Source organism: Mus pahari, chromosome 20 (genome assembly GCF_900095145.1).
Source record: "Mus pahari chromosome 20, PAHARI_EIJ_v1.1, whole genome shotgun sequence".
In the NCBI taxonomy this organism is placed as follows: Eukaryota; Metazoa; Chordata; class Mammalia; order Rodentia; family Muridae; genus Mus; species Mus pahari.
In genome coordinates, this window is record NC_034609.1 from 46,213,769 (window position 1) to 46,229,497 (window position 15,729).

General features: G+C 46.5%; 1 protein-coding gene across 2 annotated transcripts in view; it reads right to left on the minus strand.

Moving 5' to 3' along the window:
- Positions 1 to 14,983, minus strand: part of Ankrd11 (ankyrin repeat domain 11) — a 160,180-nt gene extending 145,197 nt beyond the window's left edge. For both annotated transcript variants that reach the window (XM_021220743.2, XM_021220744.2), the window contains exon 1: positions 14,653 to 14,983. The gene's annotated coding sequence lies outside the window, so the exon portion shown is untranslated. The remainder of the gene's footprint in view (positions 1 to 14,652) is intronic.
- Between the last annotated feature and the right edge of the window lie 746 nt (positions 14,984 to 15,729).

The window sequence follows — 15,729 nt, forward strand, 5'->3', positions numbered from 1 at the left end:
ACAGTACTCACAGACACTACACAGTACTCACAGACACTAAACAGTACTCACAGACATTAAATAGTACTCACAAACATTAAAGTTAAACCTAATATTGACATCTTCTGTTTAATAAGGCTTTGAAATTAAAGTTTTTAAAACAAAAAAAAATCTTATAAATTATTTTTATTAAAAATTATTAATAAACTGATTTTGTACTTCCTGTTTACAAGGTGAGCTCCTAAACAATCTCCCCCTTTTTAGCAAAGTTAGTCCAGAGAGAGTGCAGAAGTGGGAGAAGAGGAATCAGGAGAAGGAAGGAGGGAGGCAGACCAGGCAGGCAGACATACAACATACAAGCACCTCCTTGAAATCCCAGCACTTAAGGTTCTAAGCCAACCTCTACTACATATCAAGTTATCAAATTCCAAATTAGACTAAGGAAAACCTGTCTCAAAAAGGGAGGAGGGGCCCACCAAGCCCCTCAACAGGACACAACAGCTAGAGAACATGAGAGGCAGCCACACAGGCGAGTTCTTCAAGGACAGAGAGAGGGGACCAGAGGAACACTGTGGTTTGGGCTTGGGGTCTGTGTGAGACTTGTACAGAGAATGGCCTGGAATGTGCTATGCATACTGGGATGGTCTCCAACTCTCAATCTTCCTGCCTGTCTCCCTTAAATTTAGGATTACAGGGCCATCACCACCCTGTGGTCTTTGAGACCCAGATTCAAACAAGGTCTGAGAAATGGGAATGCACATATAAGCTATAGCTCTAGCAACAATAAAGAGAAGTGTAGATGAAAACTAGAAGGTAACTAAACCCATACTGTAGGACATCCTATTCCAAAGAAAGGAGACCCTACTTTCCTAATGACAGCACATTTCTGTACCACGCTTGGATACTCTTCCCCAGCCCACCTGAGTAACCCCAAAATCTCAGAGAGAAAGCCACACCAAAGGAATGTCCCCCCAAAACAACCTCAATGTCTTACAAAAATATGATACAAAGGTGACCGCTGATGGCCACAACCAGTGTGAAAGAGCTCTTCACCCCACACTGTCCTCCTAACTTCCCCATCCTGGTGACATCACTTAAAACAACTCTAAGTTCTCCCTGTGGCAACCACATTAGACCTCTCATAAACAATTCTTTGTGCTTATTACTGTAACTCTAACATCAAAGAAGTATATAACAACAATAGAAGACGCTGTTTGGTTTTTGGTTTTGTTTTTTAATAAGAAAGGGTCTCAGCCCTGTGGTGAATGGTAGCTGTAATGCAGCATTTGGGGAAACGGTAAGAACTGGGGCAAGTCTAAGGACAGCCTGGGATGTGTGAGAGTTCAAGGCCAGCCTGAACTTTGAGGTGAAACTGTTGAGAAAACAAACAAAAGCAAGGACTGGGGGTGTAGCTCTGGTGATAGTTCTTACCTAGCAAGCATGAAGCCCTAGGTTCATTCCGTCTCCAGCGGCATAAACCAGGCATGGTGACAGACGCCTGCAGCTCAAGCACTCGGGAAAATCAGAAACTTAAGGCTGCCACTGACTGGCTGCACACGGAGACCGAGGCCAGTCTGGAATACAGTAAGACCTTGTCTCAAAAATTAACTACCTGTCAGACTCGATGCAGCACACACCTTTAATTCCAGCACTAAGGAGGAGGCTGAGACCAGCCTGGTTCCAGTTTCAGGATTGACAAAGCTACACAGAGAAACCCTGTCTCACAAAACAACACAAAACAAATTAAATAAGCTAAAGGAGCCAGAAAGGTGGCTCAGGGATTAAAGAGTATTTGTTGCTTTTGCAGAGGACCTGGGCTCAGATGGACACACATGGCGGCTCACAACCAGGTGTCCAGAGGTCCAACATCCTCTTCTGACTTCTAGGCACCAGGTACACATGTGGTGCACATACATAAACGCAGGCAAAACACTTACTCCCAAAAAAATAAAATAAATACATCTAAAAAAAAGCCTCACTCTGTAGCCCAAGGTAGTCTAGAGTCTTCCAAGCACTGGAGTGAGAGGTGTGTGCTACCAAACCTGGTACTCGGCAGAATGAAACCCTGAATACTCCAAAGGGTTTTCAGACTGAAACCAAACAAAAGGTCTCTGGACCGGCTGCATAAGCACTAAACAGCCACGCAACCTTTGACAGCTGTATGTACAGTGGGTTCCTCTGGGTCCCCCTTGTTCCCAGGGCAACAGTCTCATCACTGGCAAGTCCCCTGAAAACCAGTCCTCAAGTTGGCAGGTAACTGGCTCAGAAAAGGGTAACATTACTAGAACATTAACTACAGGGAGCTTTACCTACTGCACAGATCAATGAAGTCAGATAGAAAAACATCTCAAAGCGCAAGAACAACTTATATTATTATTTTTAAAGGCCTAAAAAGTTATTTCCCTAGATTAACCAGCTTTGAATGCTTTCTATACAGATTTTATTGATCAATTTTAAATCCCAGTACTTAGGAGGCAGAGGCAGTCTGATTTCTGAGTTCCAGGGCAGCCAAGGCTACACAGAGAAACCCTGTCTTGAAAAACCAATAAACAAACAAGCAACAATAAAATATACTCAAAAATCGGAATTAGTATCAGGATAGTCATGTTAGTGCATGCCTATGGTTCACAAGTTCACAGTCTCTCTGGGCATTTTAGTAGGTTAAGACTCTAATTCAAAATAAAAGGCTGGAGATACGTGGCTCAATACTAAAGCAAAAAAAAAAAAAAAAACTAAAAGTAATAGAAAGGAAGAGGAAGATGGAATTAACACGAGCATCAACTATTCACAGTGAGAGACTACTACTCTGAGTCACATGCTTGAGTCAAATTGTGAATGTGGAATCTGATTCTCATCAATGATTTTCTGTATTTCTTTTTTGTTAATCATTGGAAGGGGGAGGGGGCATCAGTGACAAGGTACACATCTTGCTATCAGAGGACAAATTGAGGCAGCCAGTTCTCTCCTTCCATCCTGTGGAGTCAAGGACTGAACTCAGGTAATCAAGGTTGAGGGTAAAACCCCCTACCCACTGATCCGTCTAGTTCATGCTGTGTGATTGTCTATCACCTTCACATCCTATTAAGTGACGGCTGCATCCACAGGAGTACATGCCACAGGTCACCAATGACAAATAACCACACAGGAAGTCTACAGGGTATCCTGTTGATAAAGAATGGGTTCCAGGTCTAGCTCTCCAACAACTCACTACAACACCTCCGCACATGGTTTTTATTTATTGGGTTTTGGGGATGGGTGGGTGGGTAGAGCATTTAAGGAGTTGTCTTACTATAAAGCTAGCCCCAAACTGCTGGCATCCCTGGGACTGCCAGCATAAAACATTATACCCAGTTTGGATTAGTCACTTTTAGCATAAATGTGAGGGGAAGTAACACCCACACACCAGACTCTAGACAAAGGAAACATATCACCAATAAATTATTACATGGGCTACAAATCTCACCACTCCCATTTCACACCCACAACCTACCTTCTAGTTTCCCCCTATAAGTAACAGGTTCCATTTTCAACAGTAAAGCTCAGTACCACAATATACAGTTCCCTGAATCTATTATTTAATCTCCCATAATTTTTAGGTCCTAGACAACACTCCAAGTCTGAGGATGGAGGCAAGTTGTCTCCTTTTATCTTAACAGCCCATGGAGAACTGACTTCAGCCCCAGCTGCAAACACTTCAAAACCAAACAGCTTTGATAGGCCCACTTGTTTTTAAGTTTTTTGTTCTTTTAATTTCACTCACTGAAAACATATCCCTCAAAAGCATTCTTGAACAAGAAAATGAGCCAGCCTTGTTTGGGTAAGGCACACACACACACACACACACAAGAAAAAAAAAAAAAAAACCCAAACCAAGCAGGACAGTCTGCCTCCAGGGCCTTCCCACTGCCTCAGAGCTCTGTGTACCAACAGCAACAATCCCCTGGTCCCCTAAAGAGATTCAGGACTCAGGTCCCCTAAATCCATCCCAGTCCCGTGAATAAGACAGCAGTGCTAGATTAGCAGCTGTGGCAGCAGGGAAATAAACAGCAGAGTAAGCCGTGACATTGATGGAAAAGAGAAACAGTTCTGAAAAAGCTTTCCAGAAAAATAAGTAACGACCTCAGTGAGTGGTCCGAAGCCCTTCAGGGCATCTGGCACCTCTGCAGTCACGTCAAACTGCCATATTTAGTGTAGTGCCCTCTTACACTCGGAAAGCTTACTTGGACTATTACAGAAAAAACAAAACAAAACAAAACCTGTACATTTTTAAATATTTAAAGTGGCTCAGCAGTTAATATTTGCTACTCTTGCAGAGGACCCCGAGTTCAGTTTTCAGCACCCACAAGAGGTCCACCACCATCCCTAACTCCAGTATCAAGGGATCCCTTTGACACCAGGGACGCACATCCATACATGCAAGAAAAGCCTCCAGACTCATAAGGGAAAATAATGTTATATTTTTAAAATAATATACTGCTGGCCCGGCATAATGGCTCACGCCTTTAATCCCAGCACTCCACAAAGAAGCAGGCAAGCCTGGTCTACAAAGTGGAGACTCTGTCTCAAATATATATAATAATATTGGTGTGTGTGTGTACAAGTAAGACAGTAAAGATAACATACAATGCATGCTGCTGTCTCTCCTCCTGCCCGCCTAGGAGCTGAGACACCCTGGGCCCAGCAGTCACTGAGGTGTCTCCAGCTCAGAGAACCCCAGCTCGTTTCAAAGCCCTTTCTTGGTCGCAAGTGCAACAGCGCAGAGAAGGGGGACACATGAGCTTCAGGACAGCCTGGTCTACATACCGAGTTCCAGACCAGCGACAGCGACATAGCGATAAGTGTCTCTAAAAAGCACTCTCACAGCCCGGCGTGGTGGCGCACGCCTTTAATCCCAGCACCTGGGAGGCAGAGGCAGGCGGATTTCTGAGTTCGAGGCCAGCCTGGTCTACAGAGTGAGTTCCAGGACAGCCAGGGCTACACAGAGAAACCCTGTCTCGANTTTCTGAGTTCGAGGCCAGCCTGGTCTACAGAGTGAGTTCCAGGACAGCCAAGGCTCAACAGAGAAACCCTGTCTCGAAAAAACAAAAAAAAAAAAAAAAAAAAAAAAAAAAACCACTCTTACTTAGCAAGGCGCAAACCCCTAAGCAATGTAGCCGTACCAAAGAGCCATGAAGTCCTTTGGTGGAGAGGGAGATGAGAAGGCATAAAGTGAAGACAGGGCTTGGTACTGCCCAGGGTTTCAATGCTGCCTGGGCTACAGAGTGAGCTCCAGGACAGCTAGGACTACACAGAGAAACCCTGTCTCGAAAACCAAAAAACAAACAAACAAACAAACAAGCAAACAAAAAAAGGTGTGTAAGTGAGGCTGGGATGCAGCTTAACTCATCAGCTGGTCAGATGCTTTCCTAGCATGCCTGGGCCCTGAGTTCAACTCCCAGACCTGCATAAACCAGGCATGGTGGTGAATGCCTATAAAACTAGAACTACAGAAGTGGGGCCTACAAAGAGTTCAGGGCCATCTTCAATTGCAGTCTGAAGCCAGTCTGACATAGAGACAATGCTTCCAAATACAAACAAACAGAAGAGGGGCAAAAACAGAGGACGGGGCAGTGTGCACCAGGAGTAAACTGCTTACCCAGCATGCTCTGAGTTCAACACACAATACCATCCCACCCACCCTCAAAAAAACAAAAAAAACCTGTTTAAAGCTAAGTGTAATGGCACACGCCTTTAGTCCCAGCAGTCTGAAAAGCAAGACATGCAATATGAGTTTGAGGCCAACCTGGTCTACACAGTTTCAGGACAGTCGGGTCTCAAAAAAACAAAGAGAGGAAGTAGGTACCACAGCTGAAGATGTAGCTAAGAAGTAAACAGAACCCTTGCCTAGTGACCACAAAGGCCCTGAGTCAAACCCCATTGCTGAGAAGGGGAAGGGTAATGCAAGTTTACCAGAAGCAGGAGTAACCGCTTCGTTTTGTATAAAGGCTCTCTGCATGTAAGCTCATTAATGTTACTTCTGTCTAAACTAATTAAGCTGTAAGGGAAGGTACAGACCAATTACCTAAGTTTCACATGAATGGCTAATGAGATGACTCACATGGATAAAGGTGCTTGCCATCATGCCTTAAGTATCAATCCCCAGGACCCACAAGTTCCTCTGAAGTTCACACATGTGCTGTGATATACATACAACACGGGAGGGGAGGGGAGGGGAGGGGAGGGGAGGGGAGGGGAGAAGCTGAGTGGTGCAGGCCTATAACCCCATATTCAGGAGACAGAACTGCAAAACCCAAGCTCTGGCACAAAACTTACCCAATCTTTGTTTTTGTTTTGTTTTAATGTCCCAAAACTTTTGAAACCAGGGGCTAGAGAGGACTGCACACCTTTAGGAACACACACTTTTCTTCCTGAGGCCTGAGCTCAATCTCAGCACACATGAAGACAGCTCACTACTCACAGCACACACACAATTAACAATCGGGGGCCCAGAACCACAAGCAAACAAAAAGCTTATCACTGGCACATTAAGCTCTGAAGGGCATAAGACAGAGGCAAGCAGATCTGTGAGTTCAAGGCCAGCCTGGTCTACAAAACAAGTTCCAAGTCAGTCAGACCCTGTCTTAAACCACTTCCCACACCAAACACCAAAAAGGGGAGTAAGGGAAAGAAAATATACAATGCTTTACAAAATCTAAAAACTTAAAATCTGAATCAATCTTGAGGTTATGGAGTAGTAACAATACAAGTTATCAATATATTTTTCAGCCTCCTAAAAGTCCAAGTTTCTTCTATGCAACCAACCAGAAAGGTTTTTTCCCCCTGCTCTGCATATCCTTTAGCCATCCATCTTAGTGGACTTCCTATGCATTAATAGCAACAGCTACTCTTGCAGACATCCTGAGTTCACTTGCCAGTACCCACATGGTGGCTCACAACTGTCTGTAACTGTAGTGTCATAGTGTCTGAAACCCTCATCTGGTGTGCAAATGTACATGCAGAGAAAACACAAAAATAAATCTCATTACATATCTATATTTGCATGCTATGTTTTCTACCTGCATGTAAATCTCTGTGTACCAAGTGGGTGTCTGGTACCTAGACACACATCTGTGAAGTCCTGACCTGGCGTTACAGCTGAGCTCCTGTGTAAGGCTGGAATCAAACATGGGTCCTCCGCGAGAGCAGCAAGTGTTTTCCCTTCCAGTAATAATTTTTTAAGTTAATTCTTTCAAAACTGTTGCTTTGGCGGTTTTTTTAGGTCTTATTTCCTGTTCTACAGGATGTACAAACCACATTTAGAAACACGGTGAAGAGGACTGGGGGTGCGACTCAGTGGTAGAGCACTTGCACAGCAGTACAAGGACTCAGAAAGGCAACGGAAAACTACAACAACTTTTTCCTTTTCGTTTCTTTTCTTTTTTTCCTTTCTCTCTCTGACCTTTTTTTTTTTTTTTTTTTTTTTTTTTTTTTTTTTTGAGGCAGTGTTTCTCTGGGTATCTGTGGCTGTCCTGGAACTCACTATGTTGACTAGGCTGGCTTCTAACTCAGAAATTCCCCCTGGCTCTGCCTCCCAAGCACTGTAATTAAAGGTGTGCACCCAGCATAACTTTTTTAAATCAATTTTTAATTTTTGTGTATGTATACCACTTGTATGTCTGGTGCCCTTGGAGGCACTGTCCTGACACTGGAGTTAAGGATACCTGTAAGCCACATGTGAGTCCTCTGTGAGAAGAGCCAAGTCTCTGAACTATTGGGCCACCCTCCAGTCCCCAATGTTAATAACTTGCTAAGAATAAGCAATAAACTTCCTCAGTATTTCTCTTCCTGTTTCAGGAGGGGAAAACGCGGGTGTTTGGTGTATTTTAGATGAAATCTGCTATCACAGTTATTAAACATTTACAAATTAAACTTCAATTTCACCCTTTCCTAACTAGCATCACCTTTTGGGGAGGAACTGTGGAGTATAGAGGCTAGAACTCTAAATGGTTCAAACCACAGCCAACTGTCCCCCTCATACATCACCCAAATGATTATACCCAACAACCCCCAGCCTACTCACCAAAGCCAAGACCTCCCAAACATAATTCTTCTCAAACCTCTACCCTGCTTAGTACACATCTGTAATGCAAGCATTCAGAAAGCTGCAGCAAGATAATCACAAGTTTGAGATCAGCCTAATTATACAGAACAAGATCTTAAATAATAAAAATTAAAAAAACAAAAAACTTTGCCACTGGGTGATGGTGGCACACACCTTTTAATCCCAGCACTTGGGATGCAGAGGTAGGTGAATCTTTTGAGTTCCAAGCCAGCTTGGTCTCCAGACCAAATTCCAGGACAGCCAGGGAGGGCTACATAGAGAAATCCTGTCTCGGATGGGACAGACGGACGGACGGAAGAAACATAAAACATAAAATATTAAACATTCTCCCACCACAGTTCATGGAGGTGTCAGGATTCAATGCCAGAGCATGGCAGACAGGTGAGAGACCTCAGAGCTACATCCCAGGCAAAAATTAAAATTTAGAAAATATAAGACTGTATGCCCAGGGCTGAAATGATGGCTTTGCAGTTAAGAGCCCTTGCTGCTCTTACAGAAGACCCAAGTTCAGTTCCCAGCATCCATGTGGTGACTTCTAACTGTCCAAATATATGACATGACACACCTTCTCACTTCCATGGCCCCAGGAATGTCAGAAAGTGCACTTACATACATGCAGACAAAAATGCACATACAGATAATAAAAAGATAGTTAATTTTATATATACATATATGGGGTGAGAGAGAGCTAGCTACACTACACATACACACACAAACTGACTTAAAAGGCTGTACATGGCAGAATATACCTGTAATCCCAACATTCCAGAACTAACGGATCAGGAGCCAGAGGCCACCCTGAGCCATATGAGACCTACTTTCAAAAAAAAAAGAAAACCAAAGGCTATAAGGAAAAACAAAAACATGAAACTCCACTTTGGTATATTTCTCTCCAAAAATAAAATAAAGTAGCCTCCCCCTTCCATATCTGAGCCACACCCTCATCCTCAGCTTCACATACTACAAAGCCAAATGTGCACAAAAACAAATGGGGAAGCATCCTAAGAGCATATAGTAGAATTTCTAGTCAGTCAATTTCCCAGATCAAAATCATTCATATGTTTCCATGCATATAATTTAAACCAGTGGTTCTCAAAAAAAAAAAAAAAAAAAAGATTTTATTTATTTATTTATTATATGTGTTTACACTGTAGCTGTCTTCAGACACTCCAGAAGAGGGAGTCAGATTTTTCTTAGGGATGGTTGTGAGCCACCATGTGGTTGCTGGGATTTGAACTCAGGACCTTCGGAAGAGCAGTCGGTGCTCTTAACCGCTGGGCCATCTCACCAGCCCGGTTCTCAACCTTCTTAATCCTGACCTGTAATACAGCTCCTCATGATGTGGTGACCCGCAACCATAAAATTATTTTCATTGATATTTCATAACTGTAATTTTGCTGTTATGAATTACAGTGTAAAAATCTTTGTTTTCTGATGATCTCAGGCAACTCCTGTGAAATCAACCCCCAAAGGGGTCATGGGTTGAAAACTACTGCCTTTAACAATTCCACAATGACTTCCTGAACCAATTCTGTTACTGTCCTGTAATACTCAGGGCTGGGTCAATGTCACCAGTAAGGTCACCCATTCCCTAGCTTCATTAGGGAAAAGACAGGGGCAACACATCAAACTAAACATCACATGACTGATAAAGTTTATTTGTGCTAAGTTCTATGTGGCCATCACAAAGGGGGGGGGGATACTTTCCTTAGGAGGGCTGATTAAGAAGTTTCAGTAACGACTAGACCTAGTATCTCCCCACTTGTGTAAATAAGACAGGAGGATCCACGGGATTCAAGGATCCTTGGCTACTACACAAATAAATAAATTTAATTTTCAAAATAAAATGCTAGTCCCCAGGTATGTAGTCAGTTCAAGCCCAGCCTGGGCTGTATATAATAAAGAGCCTGACCAGCTGAGCAGTGGTGGCAGCACACGTCTTTAATCCCAGTTTGAGTCCAGTACGGACAAGTTCCAGGACACTCGTGGCTACACAGAGAAACCCTGTGGGAGGAGAGGGGAACCCTGTCTTTAGAAGGAGTGCTAGCGTGGGCGGGGCTAGGGATCTCAATCAGGAAGCTGCTTCCATAGCTTGCAAACAGCCCTGGAATAAACAGGGTGTGGCAGTGTTTAACAGTTACCCTAAAAGTGGGAAGATCAAAAACTCAAGGTCATTCTCTGCTACACTTTAAAGAACAGTGTGATATACTTAAGATCTTGTCAGAGGAGAGGAGGGGAGAGGAGAGGAAGAGAGGGGAAGAGAGGGAAAAGAGAAAAGAGGGTTGGAAAGATGGCTCAGCAGTAAAGAACACAGGCTGCTCTTCTAGAGGATCAGGGTTCAATTCTCAGCACCCAGAGGCAGCTCACAACTATCTGGCTCTGGTTCCAAGGATCTGACACCCCCACACAGTAATGCATGCAGGCAGAACACCAGTGCACATAAAATAAATAAATAAGTCATCTTTATTTTAAAAAAGAAAAGAAAAAGAGCAGGGAAAGGAGGAGGAAAGAAACCTCACTAAGAGGAGCTGAACTAAACCATGCAGGAGGCGGCGCAGTGTGAAACTAGAGTATGCCTCCCTGTCAGCAGAGGGGCGACGCCCCAAGTGTACAGTCCGATAGCCAATCTAGAAATCAGAAGGCACGGTCCCTATTGACAAGAATCTCAACAGAGGGGGCTGGGGTGACGGCTCAGAGGTTAAGAGCACTGACTGCTCTTCTAGAGGACCTGAGTTCAAATCCCGGCAGCCACATGGTTGCTCACAACCATCTGCAATGAGATCTGACGCCCTCTTCTGCTGTGTCTGAAGACAGTAACAGTGTACTCATATACATAAAATAAATCAATCTAAAAAAAAAAAAAAAAAAAGAATCTCAACAGAAGTTTGTCACAAAATCAGTTAGGTTGTCTGTTTTTTGTTGTTGGTGGGTTTGTCTGTCTGTTTGTGAGGTGTTAAAGGTTTGGGTTTGTTGGTTGTGAGCTTTTTTTTCCTTGAACATTTACATATCTATCTTGTGGCCCTGTGCCACTGAAAGCATGCAAAAGTCAAAGGACAACTTGAGGGAATCAGTTCTTATTATTGTGTAGGACTTAGGGATCAAAGTCAGGTCGTGAGGCTTGGCAACCCCAGAGCAAATGACTCCAGGATGAGACATTTCACAAGCCCTAGCTTTGGTTTTCTGCGGCAGAATCTTGAGCTCACAACAGCCTGTAACTGCTACGTAGACAACAATGACCTTGACTCCTTCTCCTGACCCAAGCCTGCAAGCACTGGTATTGTAAGAATTCACCAGCTCACAAGAGTAAATTTGATGCTTATCATAAAAACAATATTTATAGTTCTATCCTATTTTTATTGCTGTTTGAGGGAGCTGGTGTTCAGGAAACCTGGGTGGTAGCACATGCCTGTAACATCCTAGCATTGGTGGTGACGAAGACTAGAATTTCAAGGTTATCTTCTGCTGCATAGAGGTTCAAGGCCAGCATGGGCCACTTGAGACTGTCAAAAAAAGATGGTTTGGGTGTGTTTAAAAATAAACTACAAGAAAAAATGAACAGGATAATTAATAATTTTAAAAATACAGAATAGCAAAAACTGACATTTAAATACAAAGCTGAATTTCAGTCTAGCGTAAGAGGCACCACAAATATCCACCAAACAAGCCACTTAATAAAAATATCTATAGGAATTAATGAAGTAGTCATTAAAGTGGATCATTTTCTAAGCCTAAAGATTTTCCATGCCAATTATCCGACTGCCTGCGCTCCGGAGCTGAGGACTGACACTCTCTTTCATATAGCTTTAAGACAAAACTGAGAAAGCTGAATTGGACAGAAATTCCATTTGAAATTCAAATGAGAACACAAACTGAAAACATTTCAAGACAATAACTCCTAGTGATGTGAGTTCATTCAATTTTTGTTTAAAGTTATCACAAGTGCCATGCTCTGTCTTCCAGCACCGCCTAAGCAGCAGTAATAAGCGGCCCAGCATGCGGGTGGACACCACGCATCATCATTTTCACCTATTAACTAGCAAGTATCTCGCTATTAGGAGAAGCTCATCCATTACACTTGCCATGTGAGAGATGAAGGGACTTACATGGGGTAATGGACAGATCAAAACACTTATTTTGGCAACAAATGCAGATTATTCTCTGAACCAGCATTTACTGATGCTTTCTAATTATGTTATTTAATTGATGGTGGGCTCGCTGCCAATATGCAAACCAACCCTCCTCTTATATTTGATGAACTTAGTTATCCAAGGCACGCACGCGCGCACATGCACGCACACACACACACACACACACACACAGCATCTAGAAAAAAATATTCTTACATACATACGGCACAGTTCAACTCTACTTGTAGAAAGTTCTTCTAGTCACTGACCCAACACTGTATTATAGCTAATATACAGTCTCTAGTCATCAGCAGCCGATCTGGTTTAGTGAGATGAAAGACTGACAGAGCAGCATGATTAACATGGCTAATCTACAGAAAAGCAGCTCACAGAAAAATGAAAGTTCAAAGGCTGGTAGAAAGTTAGACTGGTCAGAGAGGAATTCTAAACTAGGTAACACTTTAAGGGAACTTCTGGCAAATTTTGTTGAATATTGTTTACCACAGGAGGACAAAGGGAAAACAAGAAAAAGAACACTCCTAAAAGAATCAAGTTAAGGTCAAATTTAGCAGTATCTTTTGGGTTGCTTTTCAAGGAATGCTCTAGGCAAGCACAAAGAAGAGAAAAATGTCATAGCAACTTGGCCTTTGTTCCCTCCCATCCCATTCCATTCAGGATGGCCAGCCTATCACAGGAGATCCTGCTCTTAAGCGTCAAACTACAGAAAGGAGAACAGCTGAATGGAGTGTGGGGGAGGAAACACCAGCTATATGGAGAGCCAATCCAAGGGTCACAATCAAAGTTAAGCAAGGCATTTTTCCGTTTTAAGGATAGCTGCAAAGTGACATCGGAGTATTTGTGCAATCATCTCAAAAGACACAAACAGAACTCTAGTCTTCAGAGCAGCTAGTGCTCAAAAAAGAAATAAAGGTCTCAGGGGCAACAAGTACCATTCTCGGAGACTCTACCATGGAACTACCCAAATTATACCACTGACTAGGACTGCACACACCAAACACAGTAACTGTTTCCATCGCTTTCTCCACAACCCATCATCACCTACAGTCTTTGCTGAGTTGTCTCCTTATCCCAACCCAACAGTCTAAGTAAATTGTACAAATGTGCACTTCGACTCAGTAGTTGAATGGAACGTTAGCAAAGTGTTCAAAGGACCACAGAAAACTCACCAAATAGGTACAAAAACCTAATTTTTCTACCGGAAAATTTGTAAAACTGCCCAGTTTTTTCTCAAGTGGGTGTAAAACTTCTCACGACTGCAGAAACCACTGTGAAACATGAGCACTGTACACATGTAACTAGATTTCAGGGCATACAGCCTTACTGTGAACCAGCTTAACCTTCACCAGTGTTCCAAAGCACAGTAAGCGCTTTGGCCACACGAGCTTTCCAGAAACATAACAAAAACAGAAAAACTACAGGAGCACCAGGTAAAGACAAGGCCTTGAGGAAAAAAATGTAGTGCCAAGCCACATACATAGGAACTGAACCGCACATCCGCTGTGAAGGGGCTAGATCCATGTGGCAGGGCCAACCCTGCACACATGTATACACACACACACACACACACACACACATACGGGCGCGCGCGCGCGAACACACACACATACATACACACGCGCCGCGCGCACACACACACACACACACACACACACACACTCTCGCAGCTACCGCCTTGCCAGGGGATGATGAAATGAGGAACGGAAATTAACATTTCAGGCAACGTCTCACATTGTTCCTTGAGGCCAAAGGCTGCTTCTGCAGCCGTCGCCTACACCGCTTTCCTCCCACTCCCCCCCCCCGAGTCCCGCCTTCCCCTCCCCCAGACGCCCCCCGCCGCCCCGCATTCCTGCCCCCACTCGGGCCTGCGCGCCTCCGCACCCCGCAGCTCCAGGTCCCCGGCTCGCCCGCCCCCTCCGGCTCGGCTCGCAGCCCGAGGGCCGCCTGCTCCCATTTCAAAACACGATAATAATAGGGACGCTGGGAATAACAACTACCACCAGCCCGGCGACGGAGCCCCTCCCGGGGGTCAGAGGTCGGCGCCCCGCGCCACTGAGGACCCCAGGGACTCCCGGGAGCCCGCCGTCGTCCTCACAGCGTCCCGGGACCCACTAACGCACCATCGCCCCTCGCTCGAGGCCCGCCCTCGATCCTCACGGCCGCCACAGCCCACCCCGGAGCCCTTCCTTAGCCTCTCTCGGCCGCCCGACCCCCGGGACGCCCCGAGGCCGGCCTCGGAGCCCGCCCTCGGCCCCTCATGGCCGCTCGCAGGACCCCCACGGCCCACCGACCGGCCTCTCGCGGCGCACGGCCCGCCCCGGGGCACCCGCGGCGTCGGGCAGCGGAGGAGGCCTGCAGGCCGCAAGGCCGCAGGAACGCCCGACGCTCTCCCCGACCACCACCTCCCAGGTCCCCGGCGCCTCTCACCCGGCTCCGAGGGCGACGCGGCTCCGCGGCGGAACGGCGGCGGGGCGCGGGCGCTGCCCATGCAGCCCGCGGCCGCGTTTCCCGGGCCGCGCGGCCCGGGCGGGAAGGCGGCGTCGGCGCGCGGGCTGGAGGCTGCGGCGAGTGCGGGGCCGGCGGGATGCAAGCCCGCCCTGGGCGTACAGAAGCTCACGCGGGGCCGCGGCGCTCGCGCGGACGCTACTGCGGGGGCGTCTGGCCGCGGACTTCGCCGCGGCGCCTCCCCGGCTGGGGCCCTCGGTCCATCGCGCTCTGTCGCGGGCGGCCTCTGGCTCCAGGACCCAGCGGTGGCTGCGGCGGGCGCCGGCCGCATGAGAGCCTCCCGCCCATTGGCTCGCCGTATCCGCCACCGCCATTGGCCCGCCCCGCAGAGCGGCAGGGGCCGCTTACGTCACGTCGGAGAGGAAATGCGATGCCGGGGTGAAAGGGCTCAGACGGCCCGACGGCTTCCGTAACGGGCACGGGGCGGGGCTAGGGGGACGTCCCGGAATGATTGGCATCCGTGCCTACGAGACAGGCGGAGGAAGCCTCTGGATTGGCCGCCCTCCCTGCCACGGGACACGACGATTGGCCGCACTCGGTGCCGGAAGTGATGAGACCGCGGTCTGGAAACAAGGTTGTTGTCGAAGGAGCCAGAAGGTTAGCGCTGGCTTGTACCGGCTGGCCTTGCGCTGCGGACGCGAGGTCGTGTGTCCTGTAAGCCTGTGCGAGCTTCGAGAACGTCTCCAGCCGGCAGGAGGCTCTGGCGGGAGCAAAGGCAGCCGGGATGATCCCGCGAAGGAGAAAGGCGGCCCCGGTCCCCACCCGCGTTCCGGCTCTTTCCTGGAGGTGTTCCTGGACTGCGCTGCGCTCTGAGTCCCGAGAGCCACGGTTGCAACCGGGATGTGGTGAGCTCCAGACTCTGCCCGGAGGTTCCTTAGAATCCGCGCGCGCTTCAGCCGCCTCCCTTTCCCAGCTCAAGAATCTGCACCGCGATGGTTCAAGAACCCCCACCCCCAAAAAAAAAATAACGAACTTCAGAGTTAGGCAGCAGAGTCGCAT